Source organism: Mastigoproctus giganteus, chromosome 11, assembly GCF_048544385.1.
Source record: "Mastigoproctus giganteus isolate SK-2022 chromosome 11, ASM4854438v1, whole genome shotgun sequence".
In the NCBI taxonomy this organism is placed as follows: domain Eukaryota; kingdom Metazoa; phylum Arthropoda; class Arachnida; order Uropygi; family Thelyphonidae; genus Mastigoproctus; species Mastigoproctus giganteus.
In genome coordinates, this window is record NC_143585.1 from 70,182,384 (window position 1) to 70,201,616 (window position 19,233).

At 36.3% G+C, this 19,233-nt stretch overlaps 1 protein-coding gene across 2 annotated transcripts in view; it reads left to right on the plus strand.

Annotated features, from left to right (window-relative positions):
- Window positions 1-19,233, plus strand: part of LOC150078107 (metabotropic glutamate receptor-like) — a 103,753-nt gene that overhangs the window by 34,688 nt on the left and 49,832 nt on the right. The window contains exon 1 of one of the 2 annotated variants that reach the window (XM_090385027.1): window positions 6,343-6,608. The exons of the other annotated variant lie outside the window; for it this stretch is intronic. The gene's annotated coding sequence lies outside the window, so the exon portion shown is untranslated. Of the gene's footprint in view, window positions 1-6,342; window positions 6,609-19,233 lie in introns of those variants that run through there. 2 annotated transcript variants of the gene reach the window in all.

Genomic DNA, 19,233 nt, shown 5'->3' on the forward strand with positions numbered 1-19,233 from the left:
TAAATACTTTTATATTTAACAGGTGCTTTCGTACCCGTAATACGGACTATTAATGTAGTATAAAACTCATATTGATTGTGACTGACGTCTTAATGATGGTGAAGAAACGCTGAAATCTTATATTCATGCTGTTTGTCTAATTGAACAAGTTCCACCGGGTTCTTGTAAACATATTAACATAATTTAGTAACGACATCAACCAGTCACCTAGTTAAAGTGCTTACCATGCATTCAGGTTTCTCAACTTCGCCTCCATTATCTTGAACATCACAACAAAGGGACGTTGCATTTTGTCATGATAATCATAATTATTATTACGACAATTATTATTTTGCAACTGCGACATATTTACTTCCAACTGAGTGTGCGTGTGCATTGAACTACATACTTGGTACCTGGTTAGCATGTCCGTACAAAGCCTATCTAAAACACGTCGTCACAAGCGAAAATTTAGGACGAGAAGCCGATACAACCTTCGAGTAGTAACCTCGAGTTCCAAGCAATGAGAAATTAATGGGGATGGTGGGGGACTAAGTATTCACTAACAGATAGGCAGCCGCCAGTATTCATTATACAAAAACATGATTAGATAATCCTCGTTGGTTGGTGTGGCAACAAATTCTGAGTCACGGGAATTATAAAATTCATGATCTGTTTAGCTTCTGAATGCCAAGACGGAAACTCTTTATTTTTGACATGTTTATCGTTTTCCTGTATCACTTAAGTAGACAGAACTATTTCTTAAAAAAAAGAGTCTTGCTATATTATCGAAACCATTACGTCATGGTTCATTCAGTTTTATTAGTGTTTGATTAATAGTCAATGCCTTTTACAAATACCTATTTGTGAAAGGCATAAGCGGATTTCCTGGTCTACGGATTCATCGTTTTGTTATAGATTTATATTAACTTTATGTAATATACACTCATTATTCAGTACAAGGATAGTCAAACTTCCTGCGCGTGTGCAAAGCCGTCTTTGTCTGGCGAATCTTCCTTTATATTGATTAAAGGATAAACTGCATGCTAATTAAAGTACTTGAAGGGGCTCATGAAATGCGAAACGTTTGCGCAATTAACTCATTCGGGTTTTTACGTCTGTACTTATCGTTGTCCAACTCTGATAAGATTCACAGAATTTTTTTCCATCCTCGTAGGACGGTGGACAAAGAGCCGAAGTCACTTGTCAAGAAAATCATAATTATGGTTCCCTTTTGACCGTGTTACAGACACTAAAAATAAACGTGGAAAACTAACGATCTCGTTAAAATCCTTGTAGTTCTCTGTACACTAGTTGCAACAGGAAATTACTTGATTCTTCGCCTAAAGATGTGGAGGCGTCTTTGGCATTGTGTGCGACGTTCATTATAATATCATTAAATTTTCCCAGGCAACTAACTTCATTAGGGAGTAATTTAATACGCTTTATAAAATAATGTCGCTAAGAATGGGCCCTTCTTTGTAATCACTGTATATGTCCTGTGAGAGAGAGAGAGAGAGAGAGAGAGAGAGAGAGAGAGATTTTCAAAGGATTGCTATGACAGTGATGACATCTTTTTGTCATTAGTTTTATGAAATATGTCGTAAAGAAACAGAAACTCCAAAACGTGGTGCAAATGATAAAACCAAGTATAAATTTGCATTTGTTGAACAAAGAGAATTCGGATATTTTTCAATCTTTCAAAAAGGAGAGCAGACTTCAACGGGGAAACGTGAAATATAATTTCATTAAAAATAAATAAAAAACAACATGAACCTTTTATCAGGAATTGTCGTGGTATTAGTATTCGCTATGTGTTGCAACAGCCCTAGGCTTTTGTTGCGCCATACAGAAAAAGAAAAAAAAATAAATAAAAAACCCTATTACGGGTTCAACTAATCATATACCTCATATGCGTGCTGATCCAATTGACCTTTGAATTTTTCCAAGCAGTCGTCTTGACTGCACATGGAGGTAGCATAGTCCACTGATTTACAGCTTGTGGCTAAAAAAAAAAAAACTTCCTACAGCCCAGTCTATACCTTTTCACCTTCCATAATTTGAATTTTTATCCCATAGTATCATATAATCATAAAAATTTCGTCCTCACTCGATTTACTCTCCCCTCTCAGAGCCTTGTATATCTCAATCAAGTTTTCTCTAAGGTGTCTAGTTACCATGTTCTGTTGTCCACATATTCGAAATCTTTCCTCACATGGACACTCTTTTACCGATTTCACTAAGTTCGTTTCCCATCTTTGAATCTTTTCAAGAAGCTCTGTCTTTTTTCAGGTGCGTTCTCCATATTTGAATTCATATTCAAAGTGCGGTAAAGTCTATCCAAATCGTTCTGAAGGAGCGCTGATTGGCGTTCTGATCATTAATCATTGGTCCGTTATTCACTCACCACACTGATATCATATGCCATCATCATGTATCCCTTCATCGAAGTTATTCAAGAAAATCAGAAACAACAGAAGTCCCAGCGCCGATCCTTGGGGGACCCCACTTAACACTAGCTCAATCTGAAGAGCAGCCATTAATCACAACCCTCTATCCTCTGTTCTTCAGCCACCTTGCGATCCTTCTAAGGATCTTACCCGTGATATCAATATATTCCAGTTTATACACTAACTTCTCGTACAGGAAAAGTCAACGATTATTTTCAATTCATCTGCGACTCTATTGAAACCAGATTAGTTAAACCAAGATTTTCCCTTCAAAAAACCGTGCCGTTTTTTCTTAAGTACCATTTCCACCTAGATATCCCTGTATTGCATTTTTAGTCATAATTCACGATATTCCCTAACACTGAAGTTAGACTGACTGGTCTGTAGTTACTATTACTCATGATTACAGTGGCATCGCAAAATTAATGTGACATTTATCTAAAAGGCGAGACTTTGCTGTGACAGATTGTTTTAGGAACTGATGAGAGACTTACTGATCCCTCATTAGATAGCAGGTGGTTTCTAGAGCCACCTGCTATTTGTCTAGCAGGTAGCAGTAGCGCAATACCAAGAAAACCCGTGGTAAAAGCAAAGTTCATTGTGCTGTGAGTGGACCATTGCAATCATAAGGCAGTGTAAATACAACCGGCCATAAAAAAAACAAGAAGAAAACTTAATTTTCATAATTTCGAAAGTACAGTACTGTATAGCATAATTTCATGAAGTCACATAGATATCAAAACAGAAATGTGTAAATTAAGTTTTTTTTAAAAAATAATACTCTTTAAACCGGTTTAAATTTCTTAAATTATATAATTTGTTCTAGTACGAGTAAAATTATGCATTTTTGTGTGGTTTGTATAGGTTTTGAATTAACTAGACATTTTTCTTAGTTTTTCTTTTGTTTAAAGGATTTAATTAATTTAATAAATAAAAATTACAGTTTTGATTTTATCATTCCGTATAAATCTGAGGTACCCTCGAATAATCCAGATTATACTGTATTTACAAATTGTGTATTAAAAATAATATTAAAAACAAACTGCTAAATTAAAAATTAATAGCGTTTATTTTTATATTTTTTTTTATAATCACGGGTGTTTTGAGATAAAAATAATACCGTAGAAATATATTAAACCGTAGCAAATTTAGCTAAAGAGTAATGACGTCATCAACAAAACTTAAACGTTCTTGACAATGTTCATACCTTGATAAAGAGACAATAAAAGCCCCCCCCAATGGCCCACGAAGCTAAACAGATTGCCAAACAGCAGGCCACAGATTTCGGTTTTTATTTACTATTCGCAGACCTGACCTCTTCTTTTTTCCCCTACAGAAAGACAAAATACCTTTCGATAACAGAGCGATTTCAGTAATTTGTTTTCCCCCCCAGTACGAAGAGGTACTTGTTACAATGGCTTTGATGATGCCTTTTGTGTCCAAAGTTGCTCGCTGCGATCAAAGTAAGGAAGTACCGCGGGCTGTTTTACAATAACATGGCATGTCTTAACCTCCAGGACCCCTCTAGAAATTCGTCTAAAGAACACACCACGAAACCAAGCTGGCCGAGTAAATCATAAACTGGTTACAAGCCACTTCATTTTTCATTTCTTCAGATGTCTTAATAGCAAAGATAAGGGGAAGAGAATTATCTCAGTCACTACTTTCTCCTCTATAAAATTGACCCTCTATCAGCCGTTGAACTTCACTCGGGTTCACTAACTCCGTCGCTGCTGTGGCAACATTGGCGTACCTTGGATATCTTGCCTGCTCATTCTTCCATTGCCGACCGCAGATCGGAAGATGCGACACTGTTCGGTAGCTTGGAATTACTGCCAGGTGACAGAAACCTTCCCTGTCACGACTGCATAAACAAAGGACGCAACTTTCTCACATTCACTGGGTCAAAGAGCGTTTCGGTGTATGGTAGTAGTTGCTAGGCAACGAACAGGAAGGGAGATTGAGAGGGAGGAACCCCCCCTTCCCCGATAATCCAAGACAGAGACATGTTCTTTTATTATGAAAGTTTTCTAGAAAACTGCTCGTGTTCAAGTTCACTGGTCCGAATATTACAACTGATATGAATTACAAGTATCTTTATATGCCAGAATTACAACTTAGCAGTGTTTTATTTGTTGCATAGAAATGCTTATCGATTGTATTGGTATAAAGAATTTCAATTACTTCCGTCACTTACAACGTGATTATGTCTTTGACCTTGGGTTTAAGGAGTAGAGAAACGAAAACTCCACCCAGTACGAAGAAACAAATGAAATAAAGACAAACTGATTTTGATGGATTGACCAATTTCTTTACCTATTACATTCTACAGGATTATTATTACATTCTCAGATACTGGTGTCCAAATTTAAGATACTGATAACAAATTGGAACAGTTTAATTTATTAAATGCTTCGTTACAAAATAATTACCCTACAAAGACAAAGCGTAAAATTTAGTTTGGAAGTAGAAGGGCGAAATTAAAGAAATGTCTCTTAGTTCACAACCTCGATGATAGGTGGTATAGAAAGTTCCAACTAGGTTCTTCATGTACCTAATGCGCGCGTGTGTGTAAAGCACTGTTGAACGTGCGGTTCAAACAACGTGCAGGATTCAGAAGTTTGTCAACAACTTTTGGCCCCCCTCCGTTTAGAACCCGGAAAGGATGCATTTGTAAACATTATTGTTACTTACTAAAGATAAATCTTCAATTCGCCACTGCGATCCGGAAAACAAGAGACACTCCAACGAATTTAGCAAAAGAACGTCTGTCCCAAAAATTCAAAGTCCAAATTCAGCCAGTAAGTGATATTGGCTTTTTCTTGGAACTCAAAAATTAGAATTTTCGTAAAGAGGGACCACAGCCAATTCAGTCCACTATATTGAGACACTGGACAAGCTCAAAAAAAAGTAAGGCCTATCAATATAGTAATGTTGCTTCAACGACAACCTCACTGTAGTCGTGAAACATTGGCAAAAATTTCGTCTCTAGGAGTTGAAATTATTTAGCATCCTTCTATATTTCAGATTTGGCATCAAGTGACTTCTTTTTGATCTGAAAGCTTAAAGAATATCTCCGACACCTGCTCTGACTTGCTAGGCAGGTAATGTGCAACTCAGTATTCTGACAGAAAACCCGAATTCTGGAGAAGCAACTCGTGGTCTACAGCAGGGATCGACAACCTTTTTCTTTGAGAGTTTCTTTTCTTTAATATTGTAAATGTCTTCACGCGTGTCAATTGGGATATATGCATAGAAAATACTGTATAATATATGAACAATTTAGAAAGTATCGTATCACGGGTAAGTTAAAAATCTTCGCGATGTCACCTGTTGGCTGTAGATTTTCTAATCTATGTGCGTGCTTAGAGTGTATTGGAGGGAGGGAGGAATGAGTATACCGTAATTAGGGCAGCAGAAAAATGATTTATTATCAAAAAATTTATTTTTTTTTTTTTCTGATATAGTGCAACTCGCGAGTCTATGCTAGGGTTACCTGTCAGATACGCAGATATATATTTTTAAAAAAGGATAAGTTTGTAGGAATATGCAAGAGGAAAGTATATAAGTTAATCTTCTGATGTTGCTAAACAGAAACTTCCGTGTTGAGGTATCATCCGGCTACTTACGAGTAGCCATAATTAAATCTTCGGAACACCCTAACCCAGACTCGCCAGTTAATACTATATCAGAAAGTTAAAAGTATGAATATCTCGAGCTCCTTTAACTTCCCCTATTTTTTTCCTCAAATTGTCTCCTTACTGTTGTCTCGTTCAACCGGTATGTCCGTACGCTTCGGGCTTTGCTTTCAGTACACAAACGATGCTGCGCTGGGTCACGCTTGCGCACAACAGAAGGTGGTAAACCGCGTGCAGCCTCTCCCCCCCTTTCCATTGAACTTTCCTCCACTCTCCGACAGCTGGTGCAAGTATCCTCAAGGTACCTACCTCAGCTCACCGGAAGGTTTCGGATTGTAGACTTTAGGAACTCGCCGCAACGGACGGGCGGAAGAGGGTGCGGGTAAAAGGACCAGTTATCCGCATGCCTGTGGATGCCGGTGGGGTTGTCATGAACGGCAGAATTGTGCCTCGCGGTTCTCTGTGGAATAAACGTACTGCGTGGGAACACAGCTCTCTGGTTTCATAGTTTAGTTACCACTAAAGAACCTGTTGCTTACAGGTAAGGGTTTTCTTCTTTGTAAATGGCGCGGTAGTTTATTGTTTTTATTAGAATAGCCGTAATGTCGCGCAAAATATTACGGCTATTCTACGGAAGTCTTACGGAAGGCTAATTGTGAGTAACAGTTCTCAAGGACAAAAATATTTAAGAGACTTGCAGTCTATCCTGCCAGAATATTAACCTATCCGACCTTTGTGCAAAAAAAAAAAAAAAAGGAGAAAATGGGGGTTTCGTCGATAGAATAGTCGAGGACCAGTACTACCCACAATAGTTATAAACAGCATACAGTATTACATTTTAGCCTACAAGTCCGAGTGATTAACTCAGATATTAGAAACATATACGTACTTCCTGTTTATGCTTTTAAAAAAGAGATTGGAAAATTCAAGTAATTACTGGTTTTCTAGTAATTATAAAATTTCTAAACTACTATAATTATGATAATTAATAATTTTACATATTAAACGTAATGATTAATTTATTATCGTAGCGAAAATTAAAATATTAATTTAAATATAATTAATATTAATTAAAATATTAAATTCTTACTAAACCACTGATGTGGTTTAGTAAGAATTTAATTTATTTCATTTTTATTACTCATTTTCTTTTAAAACTAGCAGCCACTCACTGAACGTCTCCTTTCTTTTGCTCCGACTGTTTCTGACCCCTTCTCCCTCTACCCCCAGCTTCCCGCTTTTTTCTTTTCTTTCAAATCTCACTGACTGCAAATTTAAGTTCTGCGCTCTTCGGATTGCCATGTATAAAGAAATTCGATCCATTTTAAGCTGAAAACATGACAAGGAAATTGTTTTTGTAACTTTTATTGATAGTTATTAATGTAATATGCGGTTAATACTTTGTTTTTATAATATATCAGGTGATCGTGTAATATAGATATCACACGACCACGTGATGTCAGACCCCTATCAAGATCCAGGTCATCAGAAGAATGTTTGGTTTAAATTCGTTCAGTTAATGTATTTTCTCACTTTTCTTGAAGACTGGTTTATCAAGTAAAACAAATAAAAAAAATTTTTGGCACATTTTCTTTCTTGTTTGATGTGGGCTTTTAGCCTGCTCTTAATCGCGCAACTCCCTGAACTTTCTGTTTACCTATCCTTAAATTTATTTCGTTTCCCCTTCTATCTTTTATAAAAATGGTTTTCGGTCCCTCCTCGACTCAACTGCCTTTCTTTTATCTTTTTTTTTTTTTTTTTTTTTGTCTCCAGAGCTCATTTCACACTATGAAGAATATTAGTGTATAGTTATGGAATAATATAGGATTCTACATGCTTTTTAAGAGACTCATTTGGTCTCGGGGTCAACCTGTTTCTTTCCTTTTTTCCCCAGTGAATATGTAGATGGATAAGCGATCTTTTTACTATTATCTCTTAAATAATTAAAGACTAGTTTTACAGAAAAAAAATCCACACAGACCACTCGATATGACAAATTGGTCAGCTTGAAAGTCAACAGTAATTAATTTTTAAACACCTTACATCATTCATTGAGGGATGAACGCAATATTAACAAGGCAGGACAAAAAGCCCTTAGTTTTTAATTGTAGCTGACGCCAAAATATGTTCATTTTGAAGCGGATCACAATGATGGAATACTGTACAGTATTGGCCTTAAATTATCAATAATGAATAGAAATACAGAATATAAATTTATAGAATATTTTGATATACATGATTATTAAAGTTCTTTCAATAAAGAAGCTTTATTTCGTTATATATATTGCAGTTGATTTTATCAGTCAGGATTATTTGTTAGAAGGACATTAAGCACTTCTCAATTATTCAATCAATACTTGATTACTATTAGGTTGAAACAGGAACTTTGTTAATCACTACAAAAAAAAAGAAAAAGAGAATATTGCCCTACCTCGTACAATGGTGTTATGTAGCTATCGTAGCATAAGGTTCTGTCCCGAATTCACCTGATAAGACTTAATTTGAATGGCACGCACCCCTGGTGACGATTTACGCAATTTCCGAAGGAAAACCTAAATTAGGAAGGACTGCGATTGGAATTTTTATTCCTAAAAATCATGCATGCTGAACATGTTAGATAATGGCAAAACCGATGTAGCATTAACTTTCTTTTTTCTAAGGTGGAGGGGAAAGACGAAGTGAGTAATGTAATTATATTTTTGGAAACTTAAGAGTAAACCTATCAGGCAGTCAGTCCGATTTCGCTACTTTCAAAACATTTTTCCAATGAAGATTAAAACTGACTTCGTGTAAAAGACGTCGATTGTTGAAAATAAGGACTTCATAACCAATTTTATTTTTTTTATAATGCGCATTACCTATAATTTTCCAATATTCACAGGTGCGCATCCATCCTGTCCACCCCCGCACCAGTGCCATCTTCAGAAGACAGAGTCATTACCTGTACGGGGCCTCATCCTCTCAGCCCGTTGAATATTCTTGAGGAGTCTCGACATATGCCTCACTACCTGTAATCTTTACTGGTCCATTACAAACTCAGACCAGGCATTTCTTTTCTCCTTACACTAACAACAAGATCATTACAGAAGAATGTCTGGTTCTAACCCCCCCACCACCTTTCTTTTGCTTCGTAAACCATGCATAACTCTTACTTTCGTGTGTGCTTGTGCATGAGAATAGGAGTTTGCTTTTGTTAGTTGGTCCTGAAGAATATTTACTAATTTGTCTGGGCAGGTCTTTGTATCAGAAAGTTCACGAGCTTCTCATCTTCCAAACAGACGACAAAATTGAAGAACTTAAAAGAAAAAACAAGAAAATATATGCAGTTACACGAAACGTGACCGGACAGTTCTTTGCTATAAATCTCTAATTTGAAGATAGTTGATTAACTAAATCTGAACAGTTTAACACGTGGTTGATTATTCTTTACTGAAGTGGGTCATACCCATATAGTCGCTGGTATGCCCTGTGTTTATGTTGGTCATTCTGTAAACTGCATCGTCTTCATACTGTCTTAGAAAACTATCCATAAAAATAAACAAAAGCTCTATAATTTCAGGCTTTTCCTAGCTTGGAAATAATTTGAACTATTTATAGACAGGCGCTAAGTCAAAGGTAGGCAACTTAACATCGGATCGGATTTTTTATTCCATAGAAATATGGAGTAACGGGCTATAATAACGCCAAGTATCTACTCCTGCCTGCTCGACAAAATTAACAGAACGTGTAGAAAACGTGGTGTAACTCCTGAAGTTTGCGATGAAGCGGGACAAAATTTGGTATGGCAGTGTACCATAGAATAGCGATGAAATGAGGAGACAGCGAGCAACTCCGGACAAATATAAGGGAAATTTATAGGGGTTGTATAAGAATTACCGAAGTCGATACAAATGCTAGAAATTATGGTCATATGACATCAGTACGACATATGACCTCCACCAATGGCTAAACAGGCCTGACAGTGGTGAACTATGCTCGATATAAGAGTGTCTCTAAGATTCCGTGGCAACAAATCCCATTCTTCCACCAGCGCAGACCTTAGCTCACCAAGTGACAGAACAGTTGTCTGTTGGCGTGCAATGCGACGTCCAAGGGCGTTCCACATATGTTCGATCTAATGATCGAAGTCTAATGATCGTGCTGACCACGGTAGTCGTTGGATATCTTCAGTTTCAAGATATTCCTCCACCATTTGAGCTCTATGTGCAGTGGCGTTGTCATGCACGAAAAGAAAATCTGGCCAACCGCACCTATAAAAAGCCGCACATAGGGTTCGAGGATCTGTTCTCACGGTTACGGTACTCCTATCAAAAACATGAAGAGGGGTGCGGCCGTTGATCATTATTCCGCCCTACACGAGAACACCGCCTCAACCGTGTGTCTTTCCTCGATGTTGAAGGGATGGTACCGCATTCCTTGTTGTCTCTAGATGAAATAACGTCTAGAATCTGTTTGTAGACTAAAACGGTACTCATCAGAGAACAGAACTCTACTCAATTTTGTCCCGCTTCACCGAAAGCTGCATGAGTTACACCACGTTTTATAGGTATTCTATTAATTTTGTCGAGCAGTGTATTACTGTTGATGGTAGTGGCAGTTGGTACGTGTATCTTTTTCCTCGTGGGTAGCACAGTTGGTATAACCACTGTCCTCCCCACACCGGGTGGAAAAGACCCGAATTCGAATCCCGTCAATGACGCGAGGAATTTTTATGGGTCTTTTCAACGTGGTTGAGTTAGTCAGAAGAGGGTGTCATGGTTTTTTCCTTCCAGAAACTCGGATGTTTCGTCCAGCAAACAGCAAATCAAACTCAGAACATACACAATTTACAGACATATTATATATACGGCGCAATATGGCCTAAGTTGCGGACGAGCATAAAACCCTACACCGACCAAGATGTATCTTTAAAACCTTCACATGTGAAAAGGGTTAACAGTGTGAGAATGTTGTAAGCTTTTTCCTCACATGTCCAAAAATGGGGTATACATTTTCACTCGTTATATTACTGGAGAGAAAATTTGTTATTTGATTTCAAATGGTACATATTTTGGTATATTACATTTCTTTGCATAACTCTTACTTTTCATAAAATGGCTTATCCACAGTTGTGAATAAGTCATTTTGTGTCATGATTGACATGAATGCAATAACGTCAGACAGAACTTCAGCGAAAACATGACTTGTACCATTTTACATTGACCACGCTAATGAATAAGGGCTTGGCAGGATATATTTGTTTATATTATTTATAATTTAATGATAATTAACTACTTTCTACTTACCTAACATCCATTTACTTCATATTTCAGCATATTTTCTGAAAAGTGACGTTATTGTAGTTATTGATACAATAATGCCATTTTACACTTCTCGATATTTATTTTTCTTATCAATGGAACGAAAGAAAAATATTTTCAATAAGCAAATAGAACTGCTGATTACGCTGTCCCAGGAAACGTAAATCCTTCAACAGCTTCAACAATTAACATATCCACATGGCTTGTGGGTACAAATAGGTAGCACCGAAATCGAAATTCGTTCTTGGACATAAGAGCTTCAGTCGTAAATCACAAGCTCAACAATAAGATCAACTTGGAAAGTGGGTCACGCGAAGATTACCTTTTCATATTGAACTCCAAATAAGGACCAAGAAGGGGTAAGAGAGTGCAAGTATCTGGTAAACCAACTGCGAAGAGAATAAATAACAGCAGCTGTGCTACAATGCTTTGGATTGACATTAATGAAGAAATTGAGAAAATTATAACGTTAAGAATATACGACACCAAGTCTGTTCAATTAAAATCACGTTTTGTATTTACCTTTAGATTTGTTATTAATCGCCAAGGCTGTGAGGCGTCAGTTTTTTTTTTTTTTTTTTTTTTTTTTTTTTTTTTTTGGTAGTTGTTGGCGCATAGGCTTCTGTGGCCATAATGCACCTCCCAAGGTTTTTGCAGTACTTTGATCCAAGCCCAAGGCGGGAATCGAACCCGCGACCTTTGGGCTGCCGTGCAGGCACTTTACCCACCCGGCTAGCCCGGTCGGCGAGGCGTCAGTATATTGTGCCTGTAATTGCGTGTATTCTTCTGTCGGTTTGCTGGATGAAAAACTGGAGTTTCCGAGAGGATAGACCATGTAATCCTCGCCTGAGACCGACTAACTCAGCGACGTTATCAAAAAATCCCATAAATATTCTTCATGTTATTGAGTGGATTAGAACTCGGTCCTTTTCGCCCTCGTGGGTAGCAGTTGATATAATCACCATCCTCCTCCCACCAGGTAGAAAAAATCAGAGATCTGAGTGGAATACCATCAACGAAGCGAGGAATTTTTATGGGCCTTTTTCACAACGTTGCTGAGTTAGTCAGTCTCAGGCGAGGGTAGCATGGTTTTTTCTTTCAGAAACTCTGGTTTTTCATCCAGCAAACAGCACATCGACCACAAAACCCATAATTTACAGACATATTATATACAGCTCATTATGGCCTAAGTTGCTGATGCTCCTAAAGCCCTACAACAACCGGACCTTTTCTACCCGGTGTACGAGAATGGTGATATCCACTTGACTACTAGGGAGAGTGATCATGTATTGTAAAGAGCTAAGTGGCAATAACTGATACCTTAATTTGTATGTTTCATTTTATATTTGAAATTTCTGCGGAATTATCTTTTATTTATGTATATTATTACATAACATATTACATGAATTATTATTTGGAGTATATTATTACAATTATTATATAGCCATAACAGGGGACCCATACCCTTATGGGTCCCCTGTTGTGGCTATGTAATAATATACTACTCTAATAAGAACAAAAGGCTAGATGAAAATAATGTTTCTATATTCCTGAATCGAGTCCGGCCCTTTTACTTAACTTTAACCGCTTATTTTCTGTTTTATTTATTTTTGTAGTATTAATGCGTACAATACGCATTAATACTAGTTAGTCATTTAACAGTCAGTAATTTTTAATTAAAGCATTTAAAATACGTTGCGATAACTTTGAAAATAATAACGAAAAAAGTGACGTCACATTTTCACTTGTGCTATTTTTTTTTTTTTAATGCCTATAGTTCGTTTTACTGGCATTTACACAGCTCACTAGGCTTAAGTCATTTCCTCTTCTTTGACGCAATCAAATGACAGTTGCTAAAGAATAAATACCAGAATAAGAATTTATGAGAATTCTTCTTTTTTTTTAAGATTTGCTTTCTTGGAAAAGTTTTATCAGGAGGGTGGGGGGAAGAGGGAGAGATTGAATATTCGCAGTAAACCTCAATTAGGTTTACTACAACCATTCTATCCTGAGGGGAACATCGTTTTCATTTCGTGTTCATCAAGTGTGTCAGACTTCGCATTCCGGGCATTCGAACACAAAGCAGAAATCCCATTTGTTGCTCAACAGCTTTAGTTATGTCTGTCATTCCTACAGTCAGCATATTTATCTTTGTGATGAACGATTCAACGTCTTCTTCGACAGTGGCACTCCCTACAGTACAGATAGGAAACCAGCTGTGAGGTAAATACCCGAATACGTCATAAATAAATTACCACACAAACTTTTCCTGTAAAGAAGAAATAACGAAAAACAGGAAAATGTAATAACAAAGGACTGCTTGCAGATAACTTCATTAACTAAACTCGTGTGGATCCAATGTTTTTTAACTTCTGGTGAGTATGGGCTTGGCACACCCAGGGTCCTGAGCTGGATATCATCATTCTTTTCTTTCTTGGTGATTCCTTTCTTCTCTCTCTCTCTCTCTCTCTCTCTCTCTCTCTCTCTCTCTCAGGGTGATTCGGAAATTTTTTTGGCCGATGCAGCATAAGCCTCAGGCTTCCTTGCACTATGTGGCTAATAATAATAATAACTTTACTAAATACACTACCCTCTAAAAAAGTATCCGGCCACATGTCGGTTTTACAATGACGTCACTTCCATTGTATGTCGGTTCACCCTCCTGGTACGTTTTCCTTCAACGAACGACAGAGTGGAGCAGATATAGTCCTCCACTTATACTGCAGATGAGAGAACAACTTGTGCAGCTTGTTGCAACATGTAAAAGTCACCTGTTTATCCCTGAAGATCCAATGGACTATGCAACACTACTTTCTAATATTAATAGCTGTTAATGATAATGATGTCGTGGCAAACACATTTTATATACTGTCTAAGTATAGATTTCTTTCTACCCCGTTGTTGTCTCAAGTTTTGCTCATAGGTGGAGGGGGATGCAGCCTCTCGGGATCATCATCAAATAACGCGCTGATACCGAAATCGCAAAAGAGAAATTCATTTCAGATAAAGATAATTATGACGAAATTAGCCAATCACTAGCGACGTTTACAAACTAAAGCAGTTCATTAAATCTTAAAATTTACCATCTAAGGAAAAATAAGGTGTCTAAAGAAATATTAATTAATAATTTTTTTTAATTAAAATTTTATTTTTCAAATTATTTTAGAAAAAATAATTACAATTTCTAGTTTCGTCATGATTTTATTATGTAAAATTTTTGTTTTTTTTTTAATATTTGTTTAAGGATTGAGATACAATATACAGCTGGAACTTGCCGATAGCTAGTGTCACGTTACTGAATTTCTACAACAAGCTTAAAATACCTATGAGGAATTAAAAAATTGGGTTCGGGTAGCAGCATATAATATATTTTTAATATATTTTATATATAGTAACTGACATTTTGCTAGAGCGGATTGTGCAAGGTGGAGTCATTAGTTTTTGCCGCACTACAAGAACATCGAGAAATTTGTTGCCACTAAAATGTCCAAATGCTATTTGTGAACAAGATTAGTAAATCATTGATAATAAGCAGTGGATTACTAACGTAGAGAAAACTCTGGAATTGAGGTTTTTGAGATATTGATCATATCTTAATACAGAATAAGAAATATTCAATATTAAAATTGGGCAGATCACTGGTTTCAAAGAGTGCTCTGTGGAATTCTGGACTTCTGCAAACGTTTCTTTAATTTTTTATCATTGAGGTTTTTTTTTATTTAAATTGTGCACATGTATCACTATTTTTAATTTTTGTTAATTATTATTATGTTGAAAAAATATTAGGGTTCCGCGGAAGACTAATTCCAAGAGGATTTCACGGTAGACTCCACTAAAGGATTCCAATTAGATATACAAAATTCCGCGGTCAGAGAAATTTTGTTAAAAAAACTTGGGTTAGAAGCATGATTCACATACGATTTACTGTTCAGTGAATACTTTTAGAACTTTGTTGTAAATGGCATTGATACCAGGGAACCGATTCTAGAGGGGGACTCGGATGTGAGAATTAATGTTGGTAGAAACGGACATCACTTCATTCTGCATACCTAGATAAGGGCACCTCTGTATTAGGATTTAGGCGACATTTAAAAAATTTAAGCGACATTGCACCTGCTGCACTCCTCCACTACCAAGGGTCTGATCCTAATAAACATGGCAATTTTAAACAATTTGTATTTGTCTATATTCGGTCGAAAAGAAAATTAAGAACCCTAGAAGGTCGTGGCCTTTCAAAACACACAAATCTTTATCCATTGTGAAAAAGGTTGTATTCTGAGACACTTGGCGTTGGGGTTTCAGTGCAGCGACTGTGGGAAACTTTTCACTTGCCTCCCTTCTATAATTCAATGTACACATTATATATTTTGAAACAATATGTACCGTATATTTACTGTATGTTACCTTTTTCTTGAAATAAAAGCTACAGCAGAGTACTGTACATTTGTACAGTACTCTGCTGTAGCCCAGTGGTCAAACGATACGCATGACACGCATTTGAATTGACTGTTGTTCTATCCTACTTGACTGCTAAATAGGGTGATGCTCTATCTTGTAAATTCCTCTGACCTTATGTGGCTGTCCTGGAATATCAATAGAAAATTTATATATTTTATTTATTTACTCATTGTACATATTATGTAATTATTGTACATAGTATGTACAATAAGCTGTAATATAGAAAATGCAATATTTTCTGGAGTCTATGAATAGTAATATTCATCTTGCAGCCTAAAATAAAATGAAAACAACGTACTTTATATTTTTATGAAAAATATTCCAATTTAATTTCATTTTCCAATTTAAAGGTGTATGAACGTATATTCTTCCTTGTCAGTGTACAATTAAGGTTTGAGTATTTATATAAATATTGAAAATATTTCATTCTCATTTGTTCTTTTTTCAAAGGGCATTATGGACATATTATAGAGTTACTGAAGTTGAACAAAAGATCATATGATCAAGTTTTAAGCCATAAATCAGGAGATTACTTTAATCGTATCAGGATTCGAATATATCTGATGCTGTTGGAAAATCTAGATGGGTTTAGCAGAAATATTGTATTTAAAAAATAATTAATAAATCACTTGGTTAACAAGCGAGAGCGAAATCTTGGTAAAACAACGAAAGAAAATAGAAACGAATTGCTAAGTCACTTCAAGTAACCTTAAAATTAGCATATCAATACGCATTTTCAAGATTAAGTTGTAGTTAGAAATTAATCGATGGCAGAATGGCATGCTTTGCATAATTCTGAAGTGAGAATTTAACAGTGAATAAGACTCGAAAATTTCCGGGGGGAAAAATAATAATAAATAACTAAATTTCTGTTAGTTCAATTTTAATGAAATTTAGAATGGATCTGCAAATATTTTTAACAGTCACAAATATAGAATTTGATAGAAATCCATTCACTGTGAGTCATTACACGAGGACTGACACAGTTGAAGACAGTAGACGTTTTCCGCTCCTGAAAATTACTAACGCAAGCAGTGCGAATTTATCTCTTAAAGTCGCTCTCTGCAGGTCACTGACACAACAACACACATTTTTCATTTTCCAGAAATTACTAATCACAAGGTGGAAGGCATTCACCGACAAAGCAACAAAAATGCACAATCATAGAAGAGACAGGCCATCACACCCTGGTGAGCAGAATATAATAATATATATAAAAAAAACCCAGAGGAATGTTTCCATTATATTTTGCTGTGCTGACTAGGGTGTGATGGGTTGTCTTTTTTGTTTCCTCGTTTCTGCCATCACGATAACTTGGTTACATGCGTAATTGCAAGCCCATAGTCAAGAATAATGAGCACGCATCCATTAAACATACACATTTCAGTCAACTGCTTGCTTCTCGTCACCATCAAGTCATTGTAAATCCTTCTAAATGGGTTATTACTATTTCTCTTAGTGCACGAGGGCGTAAAAGGACACACATGCTTACAAATGTGTGTTATTATGCTTTTATAGCGTATTGCCGGAATTGGGACATTTCAATTTCTTCTGCATTACTCGCTAATGATTACACTGAATATGAAAGCAGCATTAGCTGGAATTTGATCACGTGATCAAATGCAAAACTAGAGATACATGTCGCTACTTTAAGCACATAAATTAGCATACAAAAAATGCATTAATTGCTAATTTCTCTCTAAAGAAAAGTAATAGCAAACGGATGAATAAAACCCAGCAACGGTATAATTGATCGTATTTTTTAAGCGGATGGACTGTTTGTTCCGGTATGCACCTCATTAAGGTAACATTCCAGTCACTATAATCCTACGTGAACTATTTAAAATTTTTTTTTGCCGCTGATTGTGTATTTTATTGCCTGATTCACTTGATCATTACATCATCAATTAGTCCTAACTTTATTCATTTCTTCTAATCACCAGATTTTTGTTGCTTCTTTTTTTAACAGGAAATTGTATTACGTAGTTAATTATAATTTTTTCTTTAAATACCCCACTTAGTGACTCGTGTTAAGTAGTTGCATTCAAAGGGTTAGCATTAGCATTAGTTGAGGCATATGCCATATACAGCATCAGCCAAAAAAAAAAAAAAAAAACCCTTCCCATTTCACCCATCCGGTCACTCCAAATGTTTGTGTAGTTCAGCCTTAAATTTATTTAAGCTATCAACTTCCACAACAACAGATGGAAGTCTGTTCCAGCAATCAAATACTCTCTGGCTAAAGGCAAACTTCCGCACATATATTCTGCAACTGTCTTTCCTCAATTTGAATCTATGCCCCCTCAGGTTCTTAATCTGAACAAGCGGAAGTATCCCGTCGGCATTGAGCCTGCTCAAACCATTCAAGGCCTTATACACCTCCATCAGATCACATCGCAGGTGCCTAGTCTCCAGATGCTGCAACTTGCAGAACTTAAGCCTTTGTTCCTCTCACCAATCTTGCTGCCCTTCTCTGTACTCGTTCTAGCAACTCTACATCCTTCCTAAAATGAGGCCTCCAGACCTGTATACAGTACTCAAGGTGTGGCCTGACCATTGCCTTATACAAAGGGATAATCACCTCCTTATCTCTGCTAGCAAAATTCCTATATATCATTGACAAAACTCAATGACCTGCTCTGGCAGTCCGTCTGCACTGCTCAAAGAACTTCATATCTGACTATTTGAACAGATGGGCAGATTATGGGAAGGATTTTTTTTTTTTTTTTTTTGTCTTTTGGCTGATGCAGTGTAAGCTTGCTTGTATCCTTTGCAAATATTAATACTAACTGTATTATCCTGCAATATTTGTATTGCTTGTATCCTTTGCCAATAACAATACTAACTGTGTTCCTGCAATATTAAAATTATAAACATTAAGACCATCGGATAATTCAACAAAAAATCATGTTCATTAAAAACATGAGTAATTTCTAGATATATGTATAAGTTGGATGATCAAAAATTTGGGTAATTGTAGTAGATTTTTTTTTGTATAGTAGGTTCGCCTATTCAGGTGATGCTAACAATTTAAAAAAAAAATTGGGGTGGGTTGTGTACGGAGACACAACCGCAATCGTTTAAGGCGTGAATCCGTCTTTGTGTTATTAGAGGAAGGGTAAGATGTAAATGAATAAAGTCTTGATGATTATAAGTGAAGTATAATTTTATTTATCAAATGGCGATGATGGGATAAGATATATATATATATATATGGCATAGTATTTACATCGATGTTTCTTACAAAGGTTAAAGCTATACAAGTGTTGCCCAGAGTAGTGGGCGATGTAGAAATGTACTTCAAGTTGAACTCATGTTGAACTTTTGAATTTTTCTTTCCGATGATATACGTTTCTTACATTTGTGTTCATATTTCCTTTGCAATTTTTTCGACATTATGAAAATTTT